This window comes from Pristiophorus japonicus, chromosome 6 (genome assembly GCF_044704955.1).
Source record: "Pristiophorus japonicus isolate sPriJap1 chromosome 6, sPriJap1.hap1, whole genome shotgun sequence".
In the NCBI taxonomy this organism is placed as follows: domain Eukaryota; kingdom Metazoa; phylum Chordata; class Chondrichthyes; family Pristiophoridae; genus Pristiophorus; species Pristiophorus japonicus.
The window spans coordinates 202,659,373-202,673,623 of record NC_091982.1 but is presented as its reverse complement, the minus strand read 5'-3'; positions in this window follow the sequence as shown (position 1 = coordinate 202,673,623).

The window sequence follows — 14,251 nt, the reverse complement described above, 5'->3', positions numbered from 1 at the left end:
ATGGCGACCATGAAGGGATTCTGGGGCAAGGAAAATGATAAGAGAGAGACTGGTTTCAGGAAAAGAAGCAAAATGGAAGGGGGGATTTCCTCATATGTGTTTAAGAGGGTAAATGTGGCTAAGGAGTGGGTACTCGATCTATTGTATGCTGAGCATCCAGAAGATGCTGCAGCTCAATTGCCCGAGAGCAAGGACCATAAAAGGTTGATAGAGAAGGCCATTTGGCTAGTTTGCCTTCAGCGACAGATCCGGCTTCAAGATGAGGAGAATGAGAAATTAAAGGGAGTATTGAGGCAGGCAGAAGAGAGGTCAAGTGCAAGGGCCACAGTCGGGGAAAGGCTGTGGACAGAGGTGGAACAGTCAAAAGAAAGTAGAGAGCTCACTAAAGAAAGGCACAAAACCCAATTGGACCTTTTACATTGTCAGATTATTGAAGCCAAGAATAGCGAATGGGCATTGCGGGAAGAGAATTCCTGCCTCGCCAAGCAAGTTAAAGAGTACGGGGAGAGGGTGAGAGACATTCAGGTAGCCTATAAGGTAGCCAGTTACAGGGAATTTGAGGCAGGAGACTATGGCCCCTGCCAGCAGCAGATCCAAAGCTTGAACCTTGCTCTATCCCGGGCTAAAGGCATGGTGTGCCTGATAAACCTGGGTTTAGCCCAGGAACATCTGGTAGAGCAAGAAGAAACCCCTCAGTCACCACCTGCAGCACCCAGGAATGGCCCGGAGCAGCAGGGGTGTCAGCCAGAGTGCGGGGCAGGCAAGGATTGCGAACTACCAACACCGGCGGCCCCGAGTTTTAACTTGGCTTGGCAGCAGGGGGAAGCGGGCGAGCCAATACAAGGAGGGCCGGAACCAGGGCCAATGCACCCAGTCCGGCAGCAGAAGTTTGGCCCGCCTGGCGCCAATAGGACAGCAGGACCCCTAGAAAGCAACTTCGTAGTCCCCCATGACACCCAAAAGCTGAGGGCTATGACAGGCCACGTAAGTAAGCTCACCCAACAGGGGGATCCCTCGGTACACTTCCTGGAAGTGGAACACACAGGGGATCTTAACGGGTGCGATGATTCGGAGCAGGCTAAGCTGTTGCTCTTCTCGCTAGACACCAAGCTGTGCCATTCCCTCTCTGCAGACAGCAGAAAGGGGTGAAACACGTACGCTGCGGTTAAGGAGGAGGTTCTAGAGGCCATGGGTATGAACGACGGGAGTCCTTTCTCCCGAATGGAGGAGACAGTGCAGCTCTATGGGGAGACTCCACAGGCTTTCGCCGACAGGTTGTGGCCGGTCTACGAAAGGGCCTGTAGTGGGGTTCTTGACCAGGCCCACCTAGCCCCTAACGAGCTGGCTCACTGGCTACGCTGCCAGGTGGCAAACAGCTTACCTGGAGTAAAGGCAAAAGCTGAGGTCTGGTTCGATCCAAGAGATCCCAAAACCACCGAGGAGACAGTGGTCAGACAGTTGACCCTGGCTTACTGGAACAGTGGAAGGACAGATGAGCCCTCCTCTAAAGGGAAGGTTCATGAAATTAAACCCAGCCAAGGCAAGAGAGACTGCCATCAGAAAGGTGGGAACCCTCCCCACAAAGGGGGTGAGCGTTTTGGGTGTGGGAAAAGTGGGCACTGGAGGAAGGACTGTAGGAACCCCTGGAAAGAAACTAAAGGAAAGGCCGCTCCAGCCCCAGCCTGTAAGGCCGGGGCAGGAACACCCGACTCATCTGAGACACTTGTAGCCGCCCTACAGACACTCATAAACGGACAGGGAGCAGTAGCCATCGCAACCGGTACAGTAGCCGGTACGGTAAAACCCTCTGCTCCAACCCACCCAGATGCATGACTAAAGCCAACGCAGCCTGTGTACGTCTGTTCCCTAGAGTATGATGCCTGGAAGAGACCGTGCGTTACAATGGAGGTGGAGAAAGTGAAAGGGACCTACCTGCTAGATACCGGTGCTTCCTTGTATATGCAGATAACCCGGCTACCTCACCTCTATCAAACGGGGTCCCGTATAGTCTAATGGGGTTCACAGGCAATGAGAAAACTGGTTCGTTTTCCATCCCGCTCACCATTCAGTTTGGGACACTCAAAACCAAATGGAAGTTTGTCCTGATGAAATAGGAGCAGGAGGGAAAAGGGATCCTGGGGGCTGATTTTATCATTGGCCACCAGATCCTAGTGGATCTCAGGAGCCACTGTCTATGGGGAGCTATAGGGATAGAGAGGGAAAGTGAAGTAGCGGTGATCCCAGAAAAAGGGGCCAAAGGAACGTTGTGTACCATGAAGCCAAAGGATAGTTACGACTTGGAATTACTGGTCAATAATACCCCAGTGGAGTACCAGGCATATGTACGGGCTCACCTTGCCACATTCGCCACCCACAAACATGACTGTGGCAGGATGACGGGGGTGGAAGTTTGTATAAAAGGGGACCCCATGACCCGACCACAAAAGCAATATAACTTCCCCAGGGAGGCAGAGGCAGACCTGACAACGGCGCTGGGATCACTGGTAGAGCAAGGGGTGTTAAGACCGATAGCTACCCGTTTGAACTCTCCACTGTGGCCGGTTAAGAAACCGGACAACTCATGGAGGGCCACCGTGAACTATCGAGTACTAAATAAGAATATCCCTGCCTGTGCACCCTCTGTAGCAGCCGTAGCGGATCTCATAGGGAGTATTCCAGCTTTCGCGACCACTTTCACAGTGCTGGACATTTCAAATGGGTTCTGATCCATTCCTTTAAAACGGGAGGACCAGTACAAGTTCGCCTTTACCTTTAAGGGCCAACAATAGACGTGGAACTGTCTTCCCCAAGGCTTCCACAATAGTCCCAGCATTTTTCACCAATGTATGGCGAACTGTTTAAAGGGCTTTAGCAGACCCCAGCAGTTGGTGCAGTATGTGGATGACCTGCTTCTGTTCACCGATCAGGGGGAGGAGCATGGCCCACTGCTGGCCGAGCTACTAGAGCTGCTAAAAGAAGAAGGGTTTAAAGTAAACCTCAAGAAGGCACAGATCGGCCAGAAGGAAGTCAAATTCCTGGGGCTGACTGTGCACGCTGGGGAAAGGGCCATAGACAAGGCTAGAAGGGAGGCAGTATAGGAGTTACCAGCCCCCAACACAGTGACAGGGGTAAGATCCTCTCTAGGACTCACCGGGTACTACAGAGATTTTATTGAGGATTATGCAGCCACCGCAGCCCCTCTGCTTAGGCTCCTACACAGGGTGTAGAGTGGGACTGGGATGATGGTTGCGAGGCAGCATTTAATCAGCTCAAGAAGGACTTGCAGACCGCGCCAGCCTTAGGAGCGATAGATGTAGGAAAGGAGTTTTTCCTGGAGGTGGCAGCCAGCGGGGACAGTTTGAGCTCAGTGCTGCTTCAAGATCGGCACAGCCAGCTGAGACCGGTGGTTTACTCCTCGAGGATCCTCACAGATGTGGAGAAGGGGTACTCCAACTGTGAGAGACGCCTCCTAGCCACACATTGGGCAGTGAAAAGATCCTTGATCTTCACGGGAGGGTCTCCTCTAACACTCCTAACCCACCACACACCCACTCAGATGCTCCTAGATGGGAGGATTAAGGACGGAACGGTGAGCAGTGCCTGCATTCCTCGCTGGACCCTGCTCCTTTCCCAGATGGACCTCAGAGTAGAAGACCCCCGCGAGCCAAGGCTCGCAGCCAACCTAGTCCACCCAGGAAAAGCCCTCAGGTGCTCCAAAGAAGGGGTATGGGAGGTGAACGTTGGCCTTCGGGCTGAGTTACACCCTACAGGCCGGGACATCTACGTGGACGGGTCCAACACGGTATCTGCTGGCGAGCGAATCACTGGGTGCGGAGTCTATGACCCAAGTGCAGGTATTGCTTTGGCAATCAAGCTCCCCAGCACCATGAGCGCCTAGCATGCTGTACTGTCCGCCGTAATGTAGGTGGTGACCCATCCCGAGGAATTCCCTACCGTACACGATTTGCTCCGATAGTATGTTCATCTGCAATTCGTGTACGGAGTACCTGGCTATCTGGCCCCGTCGCGGAAACACGTCCGCTGACGGGAGACCCCTGGCAATCAAGCCCCTGCTGGAGAAAATCATGACAGCAGTGGGGGAAGAGGGAAAGGTCTACATACATAAGGTGAAGGCTCATTCAAAAACCGAACCCCGTGCAGAGGGAAACCAGCAGGCTGACAAACTGGCCAAAGAAGGTGCCCGCACGGGAAAGTTCTGGGACACCTATGACACCAGCCGCATAGCAGCGGTCAAGAATAAGAACAAGGCAGCAGAGAGTACAGGGATAGCTTTGGCCCGGACTTAAAAACAGTTCAGGCACAGGACCCAGTCCTGAAAGCTGTCCTGAATGCGCTAGCTAGAGGAGAGAGAGTAGAAGGTCCGTACGGCACAGCAGCCATTACCGTTAAGGAAGGCATGCTGTTTAAAGAGGGACAATGGGTCGTGCCACAGCAGCACCAGAGGGAATTCCTAAAACTGGACCATGAGGGTCCAGGAGCGGGACACCCCGGGCCTGAGACCACCTGGCAACGGGTGGAACAGGCAGGATGGTGGCCGGGACTCAGGGAGGACATCCGCGAGTTCTGTGCAAACTGCCTGGTGTGTGCTGCGAACAACCCTGACCCCCAGAAAAGGAAGGTGTCCCTAGGACATGTCAGGAGGGTAGAGGGACCATGGCAGTCAATCCAAATTGACTAAATCGGGCCCCTACCCACCGCCCAGGGAGGCAATAAATACTGTCTAGTCCTGGTGGACGTGTTCTCAAAATGGGTTGAAGCCATCCCCTGCCAAACAGCCACCGCACTATGGATAGCTAAGATTCTAGTGAGGGAAGTGTTCTCCCGGTGGGGACTCCCACATTATGTGGAGTCGGACCAGGGGAGCCATTTCACCGGGCAGGTAATGCAGGCAACCCTTAAGGTGCTTGGCATTGACGGGAAATGGCACGTTGCCCACAACCCACAGTCATCGGGCATTGTGGAGGGTTTAAACCGCACCATTAAAGAAAGGCTGCGGAAGGAGACGGGAGACTCACCCCAAAAGTGGGTGGAGGTCTTACCGTTGGTCCTAATGGGGATCCGAGCCAGCCAGTCAAAAGCACGGGGTATTCCCCATACGAGCTCATGACTGGCCGGATCATGCGGACCCACACCCATGTCGAAGCCCCGGTGCTCATAGAAGGTCAGCTCAGAGAGGTGAACCGGGACCGGTTTGTCAGGAACCTGTTTGAACACCTCAAACAGATTCACTGGCAGGCTGCTAGTAACATGGGCAGACAGCATCGCAGTAACTGATTGCTGCTAGAACCCAGCAAACACCACGAATGGGAGATAGGGGACCAGGTCATGGTGAGGAACTATGCTCGGGTAGGGGGTTTTGAAGCATTATATATGGGGCCATACAGCATTGTCAACAAGGCAAGCCCAATGGTCTATGCCATAAAGCTGCCCCACTGTACTAAGTGGTTCCACATCAACCAGTGCAAGCTGTACAACCCAGGGTCAGCCAAGCACAGAGGGCAGCCGGGAGGGGTGAACCGTCCTCAGGACGGGAACCCTCCGTTGGCCACCCCCGACGGTGGAGAGCCCACAGGGAATGTGGCAGGCTCAGAAACCGTGCTTATAGGGGTGGTGAATTGCACTACTGGAGGGGCTATCCACCCATCGTTTCGGATTCGGACGCACCCCCCAGTAACCGAAGCCCTGAGAAGGACCCTCCGTACACCACAGCCAAAGATACCATGGTCCCCGGCATCTGAGCCTCAGCGATTCTACCCTAGGAGAAGGGCAGCCTGACAGGGAAGGCCAAAGGTCAGAAGTACAGAGGCCGCTCAGAGTAGTGACCCCCCAACCAGCCACTTCCAGCGGTGAGGGTCTCACAGGAGCAGTAGCAATGAGCTGTCCCAGAGACAAGAGTCTCCAGCTCACCAGCTGCAGGGGAACCCCAGCATCCAGGCAGCTATCAGGCCGCACAAGGCTTCGGCCTGACAGGGATTAACCAGGCCACCCGGAGATGGATGGCGGTTGTAAATAGCTCTAATTTTTAGTTTAAGGCCGCTGACTGCACCGTTTTACATTTTAAGTTTAGTTTAGAACTAAGGTTAATGTTGCAGTAATGTTTAGGTGATTGTTTTGAGTTTGTCTTGTGTGTCAACCAGCCTGAGAGCAGTTCTCAAGGGCAGGATCCAGACATTACCGGGTGATGGACAAACCTCAGGAGACCAATTGATGTTGTTTAATTTTAATCTATATTCTTCCTTCTGTAATGTGGTTGTACATTGCCTACATGCTGGTGAATGTAATGTAACTGAAATGAAATATAACTGTACTGAAATGCAATTGTAGTGATTGAATCCCCTCCAAGCTGGGAGGGTGTAAATGTAAAAAGTTTGTACCTGTAAAGGGAAAAGTGTGTATCTATGGTGATGTTGCATAAGTGTAATGCATATTTTGGATATTAGTTTAGTTAATTTATGGGGAAGGTTATCTCTTGGGAGTCAGGAACTTTGCTCACCTGGATGATGATACCATAAGTGGTATGGTATCACAGGGGGGAGTGTAGAATTTACCAATATTTCTCAAAGATTCCTTGTACCTTTTCCCCTGCAGAGGAGAAGAATCCCTTTCTGGACTTTTAAAATGGAAGGAAAAACTTCGGGACACAAATGAGTTTAAAGGGCAGACGAGGCCTGCAGGGGATAAAAGGGGCTGCATTCATGGAGACCCCACCCCCACCAGTGTTTGGACTCATAGGAAAGGGAATTTAATTTGGAACTCTATGAATATTTTGGTATCCTAGGAAAAACTCTGAGGAAGATACCTAAGAGCTTTACAAGTTTAAGATCTCTAAAGGCACATTTTGGAACAGACTGTCAGGACAGAGGGTGGGACTTCACTCAGGAATTGGGTATTGGAGCTATTTCGATCTGGCTGGGAGAATGAGTCGATCGATAACTAACAAGAACTGTGAGACATAAAAATTCGCTCCCTTGTGACAATAAACATATCAAGAGCTATCAGGCTAATCATTAGAGACCATTAGTGGTATGCATGTGCAAATAGACCTATAGAAATCACGGGCCCAGCCCAACGGCCCAAGTGTTTAAACACTGCTCCAACAATGCCAACCGGTGATTTTCCACATTAACACATCATAATCAAATTACTGCTGAACGAGCCCGACAAATTCTGACAAAGAAGAGAGCTCAAAACTAATGAGCAGCTCACTTGAAACAAAGAGCTGGGCAAGATTTGGAAGGAGATAAGGAAGCCTTTTTGGAGTATATCTATTCCCAGTTTTACAAGCAAAGGACTCAAGCAGCTGGAGGTGGGGAGTGAAGAAATGGAGTAGTGGAGAAAACTACAAGAAATCATCAAGGACGACCGAGCACGAGGCCCACGAAATGGAAAGTTGTCAGCAACCAAACTGGCAAACCGGGCCACCACAACCAGCAAAACAACCAATCGAAACCAACTCAGCAAAAACAGAAGAATCAACATTTATTTCCACTCCACAATCTACTTCTGAATGACCAACGGGTGAGAAATTACCAAAAGGACTAAGTAAAACTATGCCGAACCAAAGTAAGTGGGTACTTACCCCATACATCCAAAACGCAATTTACCGCATCAATAGATTCACCCCAACTGAAGACTACGCAGTCCGAAGTCCTCTCCTCCGTCCGGGGTACGGCTCGCCTAGAAGGCCAAGTGCAGCGAACCCCGAAACCGCGATTCACCGGCAACTGTCAAAAGGGATTGGTGAGCATAGCCCCTGAAGCCCCCAGAACTGTAACTTAGTAGGTATGGGGAATTGGGAGGGGGAAGCTGGGATAACTTGCCTAAATATATCTGCATTCTCCTCTTTACCCCATTTAGTTTAAGCTGTATTCTTTTCCCACAGGCCGTATGTTGACAATTTATTCAATGTGTTGTACCCCTCAGTGTGTATTGGTATTACTATTCTGTGTGTGTTATTAAAGGCATGCCTTTTACTTCCTTTTAAACACAATAGAAACATAGAAACATAGAAAATAGGTGCAGGAGTAGGCCATTCGGCCCTTCTAGCCTGCACCACCATTCAATTAGTTCATGGCTGAACATGTAACTTCAGTACCCCATTCCTGCTTTCTCGCCATACCCCTTGATACCCCTAGTAGTAAGGACTTCATCTAACTCCTTTTTGAATATATTTAGTGAATTGGCCTCAACAACTTTCTGTGGTAGAGAATTCCACAGGTTCACCACTCTCTGGGTGAAGAAGTTTCTCCTCATCTCGGTCCTAAATGGCTTACCCCTTATCCTTAGACTGTGACTCCCTGGTTCTGGACTGCCCCAACATTGGGAACATTCTTCCTGCATCTAACCTGTCTAAACCCATCAGAATTTTAAACGTTTCTATGAGATCCCCTCTCATTCTTTTGAACTCCAGTGAATACAAGCCCAGTTGATCCAGTCTTTCTTGATAAGTCAGTCTCACCATCCCGGGAATCAGTCTGGTGAACCTTCGCTGTCCTTCCTCAGGTTAGGAGACCAAAACTGTACACAATACTCCAGGTGTGGCCTCACCAAGGCCCTGTACAACTGTAGCAACACCTTCCTGCCCCTGTACTCAAATCCCCTCGCTATGAAGGCCAACATGCCATTTGCTTTCTTAACCGCCTGCTGTACCTGCATGCCAACCTTCAATGACTGATGTACCATGGCACCCAGGTCTCGTTGCACCTCCCCTTTTCCTAATCTGTCACCATTCAGATAATAGTCTGTCTCTCTGTTTTTACCACCAAAGTGGATAACCTCACATTTATCCACATGATACTTCATCTGCCATGCATTTGCCCACTCACCTAACCTATCCAAGTCACTCTGCAGCCTCATAGCATCCTCCTCGCAGCTCACACTGCCACCCAACTTAGTGTCATCCGAAAATTTGGAGATACTACATTTAATCCCCTCGTCTAAACCATTAATGTATAGTGTAGAAAGCTGGGGCCCCTGCACAGAACCTTGCGGTACCCCGCTATTCACTGCCTGCCATTCTGAAAAGTCCCCATTTACTCCTACTCTTTGCTTCCTGTCTGACAACCAGTTCTCAATCCATGTCAGCACACTACCCCCAATCCCATGTGCTTTAACTTTGCACATTAATCTCTTGTGTGGGACCTTGTCGAAAGCCTTCTGAAAGTCCAAATATACCACATCAACTGGTTCTCCCTTGTCCACTCTACTGGAAACATCCTCAAAAAATTCCAGAAGATTTATCAAGCATGATTTCCCTATGATAAAGCCATACCTGCTTCCTACCTTGAAACCGATTGTCTGTCCAAGTCTGTCACAGTCCCTTCATAATTCCAGAGTCTCGAACCAAGGGTGTGGGAGCGATTCGAAACTGCTCATATAAGGTCAGAAGGAATAGCTGACCCCCCCTCCGATAGACCATCCCTGACATAATCCTCTCTGTCTCCTGTCACCTGGCCAATTTCAGGTTGCTGCTGTTTTGCTGGCTGATTCTCTCTGCTATGTGATTTCCTGTTCAAGGGAGTACATTAGGAAATCTCTTTATAAAGCAGTGTTGTGCAGCAAGTGACATACCATCACAATACTACAGACCTTAGTAAGGCTGTATATTGTCGAGCACCCCCAGAATGACCTGGGCACATGAAGAGCATCTTCAGTATTCCAATGGTGTTCTCAACGACTGGTTAAAGAATGGATCTCATTTTAGCAATAGTCAGCTGGTGTCCTGGGGAAGTTCACAGGAGCCATCGGTGAGAAGAGAGCCTACCAAGATCCAGTCAGACAGTTTATTTTCTGGGTCAAAAATGCTGCTAATGAAGACATTGTGGCAGCTATCCATAGAGAGCACATTCACTTGTACAGTTTTATATTGCTGAGCAAAAATAAATACGGCATTGAGAAAACAAAATCCTTTCCTGTTAACTTTGGTGATAGTATTAAGCAAGGAACCATGCATGTCTATGAGGGTGCTATCTATAATGCCTAGGACTTTAGGGAATGTTTTCATTCTGTAAAATATCAGTGCCCTGTCATGCTGCAATCAGTTGCCCACAGTAAAGTTAGCACTGATAAAAAATACATCTGTGACTTGATTTATACACCTATGGACACCTGATTGACTAAAATTATTCATATCCCCACTGACAGTCTGGAATGACCCTGCAGCATAAAAGTCCAGGGCCTTCACAGTCATTGGCAGTGCAATATCAATGATGGATGTTGACTATAGGTTGCAACATGTGGATAGAGGGAAACCAGTGGATGTGGTGTATTTGGATTTCCAGAAGGCATTTGACAAGGTGCCACATAAAAATTTACTGCACAAGATAAAAGTTCACGGTGTTGGGGGTAATATATTAGCATGGATAGAGGATGGCTAACTAACAGAGAACAGAGAGTCAGGATAAATAGTTCATTCTCTGGTTGGCAACCAGTAACCAGTGGGGTGCCGCAGGGATCAGTGCTGGGACCCCAACTATTTACAATCTATATTAACGACTTGGAAGAAGGGACTGAGTGTAATGTAGTCAAGTTTGCTGATGATACAAAGATGGGAAGAAAAGCAATGTGTGAGGAGGGCACAAAAATTCTGCAAAAGGACATAGACAGACAAAGTGAGTGGGCAAAAATTTGGCCGATGGAGTATAATGTTGGAAAGTGTGAGGTCATGCACTTTGGCAGAAAAAAATTAAAGAGCAAGTTATTATTTAAATGGAGAAAGATTGCAAAGTGCTGCAGTACAGCGGGACCTGGGGGTACTTGTGCATGAAAGGCAAAAGGATAGTATGCATGTACAGCAAGTGATCAGGAAGGCCAATGGTATCTTGGCCTTTATTGCAAAGGGGATGGAGTATAAAAGCAGGGAAGTCTTGCTACAGCTATATTGGGTATTGGTGAGGCCACACCTGGAATACTGCGTGCAGTTTTGGTTTTCATATTTACGGAAGGATATATTTGCTTTGGAGGCAGTTCAGAGAAGGTTCACTAGGTTGATTCCGGGGATGAGGGGGTTGACTTATGAGGAAAGGTTGAGTAGGTTGGGCCTCTACTCATTGGAATTCAGAAGCATGAGAGGTGATCTTATCGAAGCGGAAAGATTATGAGGGGGCTTGACAAGGTGGATGCAGAGAGGATGTTTCCACTGATGCGGGAGACTAGAACTAGAGGGCATGGTCTTAGAATAAGGGGCCACCATTTCAAACAGAGATGAGGAGAAATTTCTTCTCTCACAGGGTTGTAAATACATAGAAACATAGAAAAAAGGTGCAGGAGTAGGCCATTCAGCCCTTCGAGCCTGCACCACCATTCGATATGATCATGGCTGATCATGCAACTTCAGTACCCCATTCCTGCTTTCTCTCCATATCCCTTGATCCCTTTACCATTAAGGGTCACATCTAACTCTCTTTTGAATATATTTAACGAACTGGCCTCAACAACTTTCTGTGGTAGAGAATTCCACAGGTTCACAATTCTCTGAGTGAAGACGTTTCTCCTCATTTCGGTCCTAAATGGCTTACCCCTTATCCTTAGATTGTGACCCCGGGTTCTGGACCTCCCCAACATCGAGAACATTCTTCCTGCATCTAACCTGTCCAATCCCATCAGAATTTTATATGTTTCTTCTAAATTCCAATGAATATAAGCCTAGTTGATCCAGTCTTTCCTCATATGTCAGTCCTGCCATCCTGAGAATCAGTGTGGTGAACCTTCGCTGCACTCCCTCAATAGCAAGAATGTCCTTCCTCAGATTAGGAGACCAAAACTGCACACAATACTCAAGGTGTGTTCTCACCAAGGCCCTGTACAACTGCAGTAAGACCGCCCTGCTCCTATACTCAAATCCCCTTGCTATGAAAGCCAGCATGCCATTTGCTTTGTTTACTGCCTGCTGTACCTGCATGCCTACCTTCAATGACAGATGTACCATGACATCCAGGTCTTGTTGCACCTCCCCTTTTACTAATCTGTCACCATTCAGATAATAATCTACCTTCCTGTTTTTGCCACCAAAGTGGATAACCTCACACTTATCCACATTATGCTGCATCTGCCATGCATTTGTCCATTCACCTATCTATCCAAGTCCCCCTGCCGTCTCCTAGCATCCTCCTCGCAGCTCGCACTGCCACCCAGCTTAGTGTCATCTGCAAACTTGCAGATATTACATTCAATTCCTTTGTCTAAATCATTAGTGTATACTGTAAATAGCTGGGGTCCCAGCACTGAACCCAGCGGCACCCCTCTAGTCACTGCCTGCCATTCAGAAAAGGGCTTGTTTATTCCTACTCTTTACTTCCTGTCTGCCAACCAGTTCTCTATCCACGTCACTACATTACCCCCAATACCATGTGCCTTAATTTTGCACACTAATCTCTTGTGTGGGACTTTGTCGAAAGCCTTTTGAAAGTCCAAATACACCACATCCACTGGTAATCCCTTATTACTCTACTAGTTACATCCTCAAAAAACTCTAGAAGATTTGTCAAGCATGATTTCCCTTTCATAAATCCATGCTGACTTGGACCGATCTTGTCACTGCTTTCCAAATGCACTGCTATGACATCTTTAATAATTCATTCCAGCATTTTCCCCACCACCGATGTCAAGCTAACTGGTCTATAATTCCCTGTTTTCTCTCTCCCTTCTTTTTTTAAAAGTAGGGTTACATTAGCTACCCTCCAAATCATAGGAACTGAACCAAAACCATGGAATGTTGGAAAATGACCACCAATGCATCTACTATTTCCAGGGCCACTTCCTTAATTACTCTGGGATGCAGACTATCAGGCCCTGGGGATTTATCGGCCTTCAGTCCCTTCAATTTCCCTAACACCATTTCCTGACTAATAAGGATTTCCCTCAGTTACCCCTTCTCGCTAGACCCTCGGTCCCCTAGTATTTTCGGGAGGTTATTCGTGTCTTCCTTACGGAAGACAGAACCAAAGTATTTGTTCAATTGGTCTGCCATTTCCTTGTTCCCCATAATGAATTCACCTGATTCTGATTGCAAGGGACCTACATTAGCCTTCACTAATCTTTTTCTCTTCACATATCTATAGAAGCTTTTGCAGTCAGTTTTTATGTTCCCTGTGAAATTCGCTGCCTCATAGGGCTATGGAAGCTGGGACATTGAATAAATTTGACAGAAATAGACAGTTTCTTAAACGATAATGGGATAAGGGGTTATGGGGAGCGGGAGGGGAAGTGGGGCTGAGTCCATGATCAGATCAGCCATGATCTTATTGAATGGCGGAGCAGGCTCGAGGGGCTGTATGGCATTTTCCTGTTCCTATTTCTTATGTTCATATGTCCGTATCTTCTTATTACTGACATAGCTTCTTTAGAGAAGCACAGCCTCCACAATTAGTGCTTCTAGGTCAGTTGGAGATAGTAACATCTTGGGCTGTATATGCTGGTGTTGTAGGATCAGCAGGTATGCTTCCTGTTGTACCTGACGAGCCTGGTCTCCATCTAAGCTTCTCTGCTTCTTCCTCTAAAGATATAGGGTTATTCCCAATGTGAAAACCATTTTGGCCATCTTAGAATTGAAGGAATGAAAAACTGACAGAAGCTGCAATGATTGATGGTGAAGCAGTTGCAGAAAAAAAATCAAAAATGGCTCAGAAACAAACTAAGAGACATTCCAAGCAGAAATTCTAGGACAGATCAGTAAAGCTGGGCCAGATAACCTGCAAAGTCCTGCACAATTCTGCTTTGCAAAGGGCAGCACCATGCAGCAGGCAGGAATAAAAACAAACAGTAAGCAGAAAAAGATGAGCACAACCATGAAACAGAATACTCCCTTCGCAACGAACATTTCTGTCAGCAATATTCATGAGAAGTGTCAAATAAATAAACCAAATGTTGATTTAAGTGCCTTATAACTCCAGTATGCAACAGTTATCTCCACACCTGCCTGATATACTTGAAATTGGTCCAACTTAATGCCACATCATTTCTCCAAAACAACCTTAAACTGCTTCATACCACAAGAATTGTCAGGATGCATTCATGCATTAGCCCTTAAAGTGTGAAGTCCGAGATGTTTTGCCCCAGTGTTTGCCTTAAGTGAAAGTTTACAGTATATGCGGGCAAAATTCGGTACTGCCCCATAACAGCCGCAAGGTGGGAGTTCCTGGAAGTCCCACCCCTTAACATATATTCGGGTTACCGCCCCCAAGAGGGATTGCAGTGCAAAATATCGCACTGCAGTTCCTCTCGGGGCCAGGAA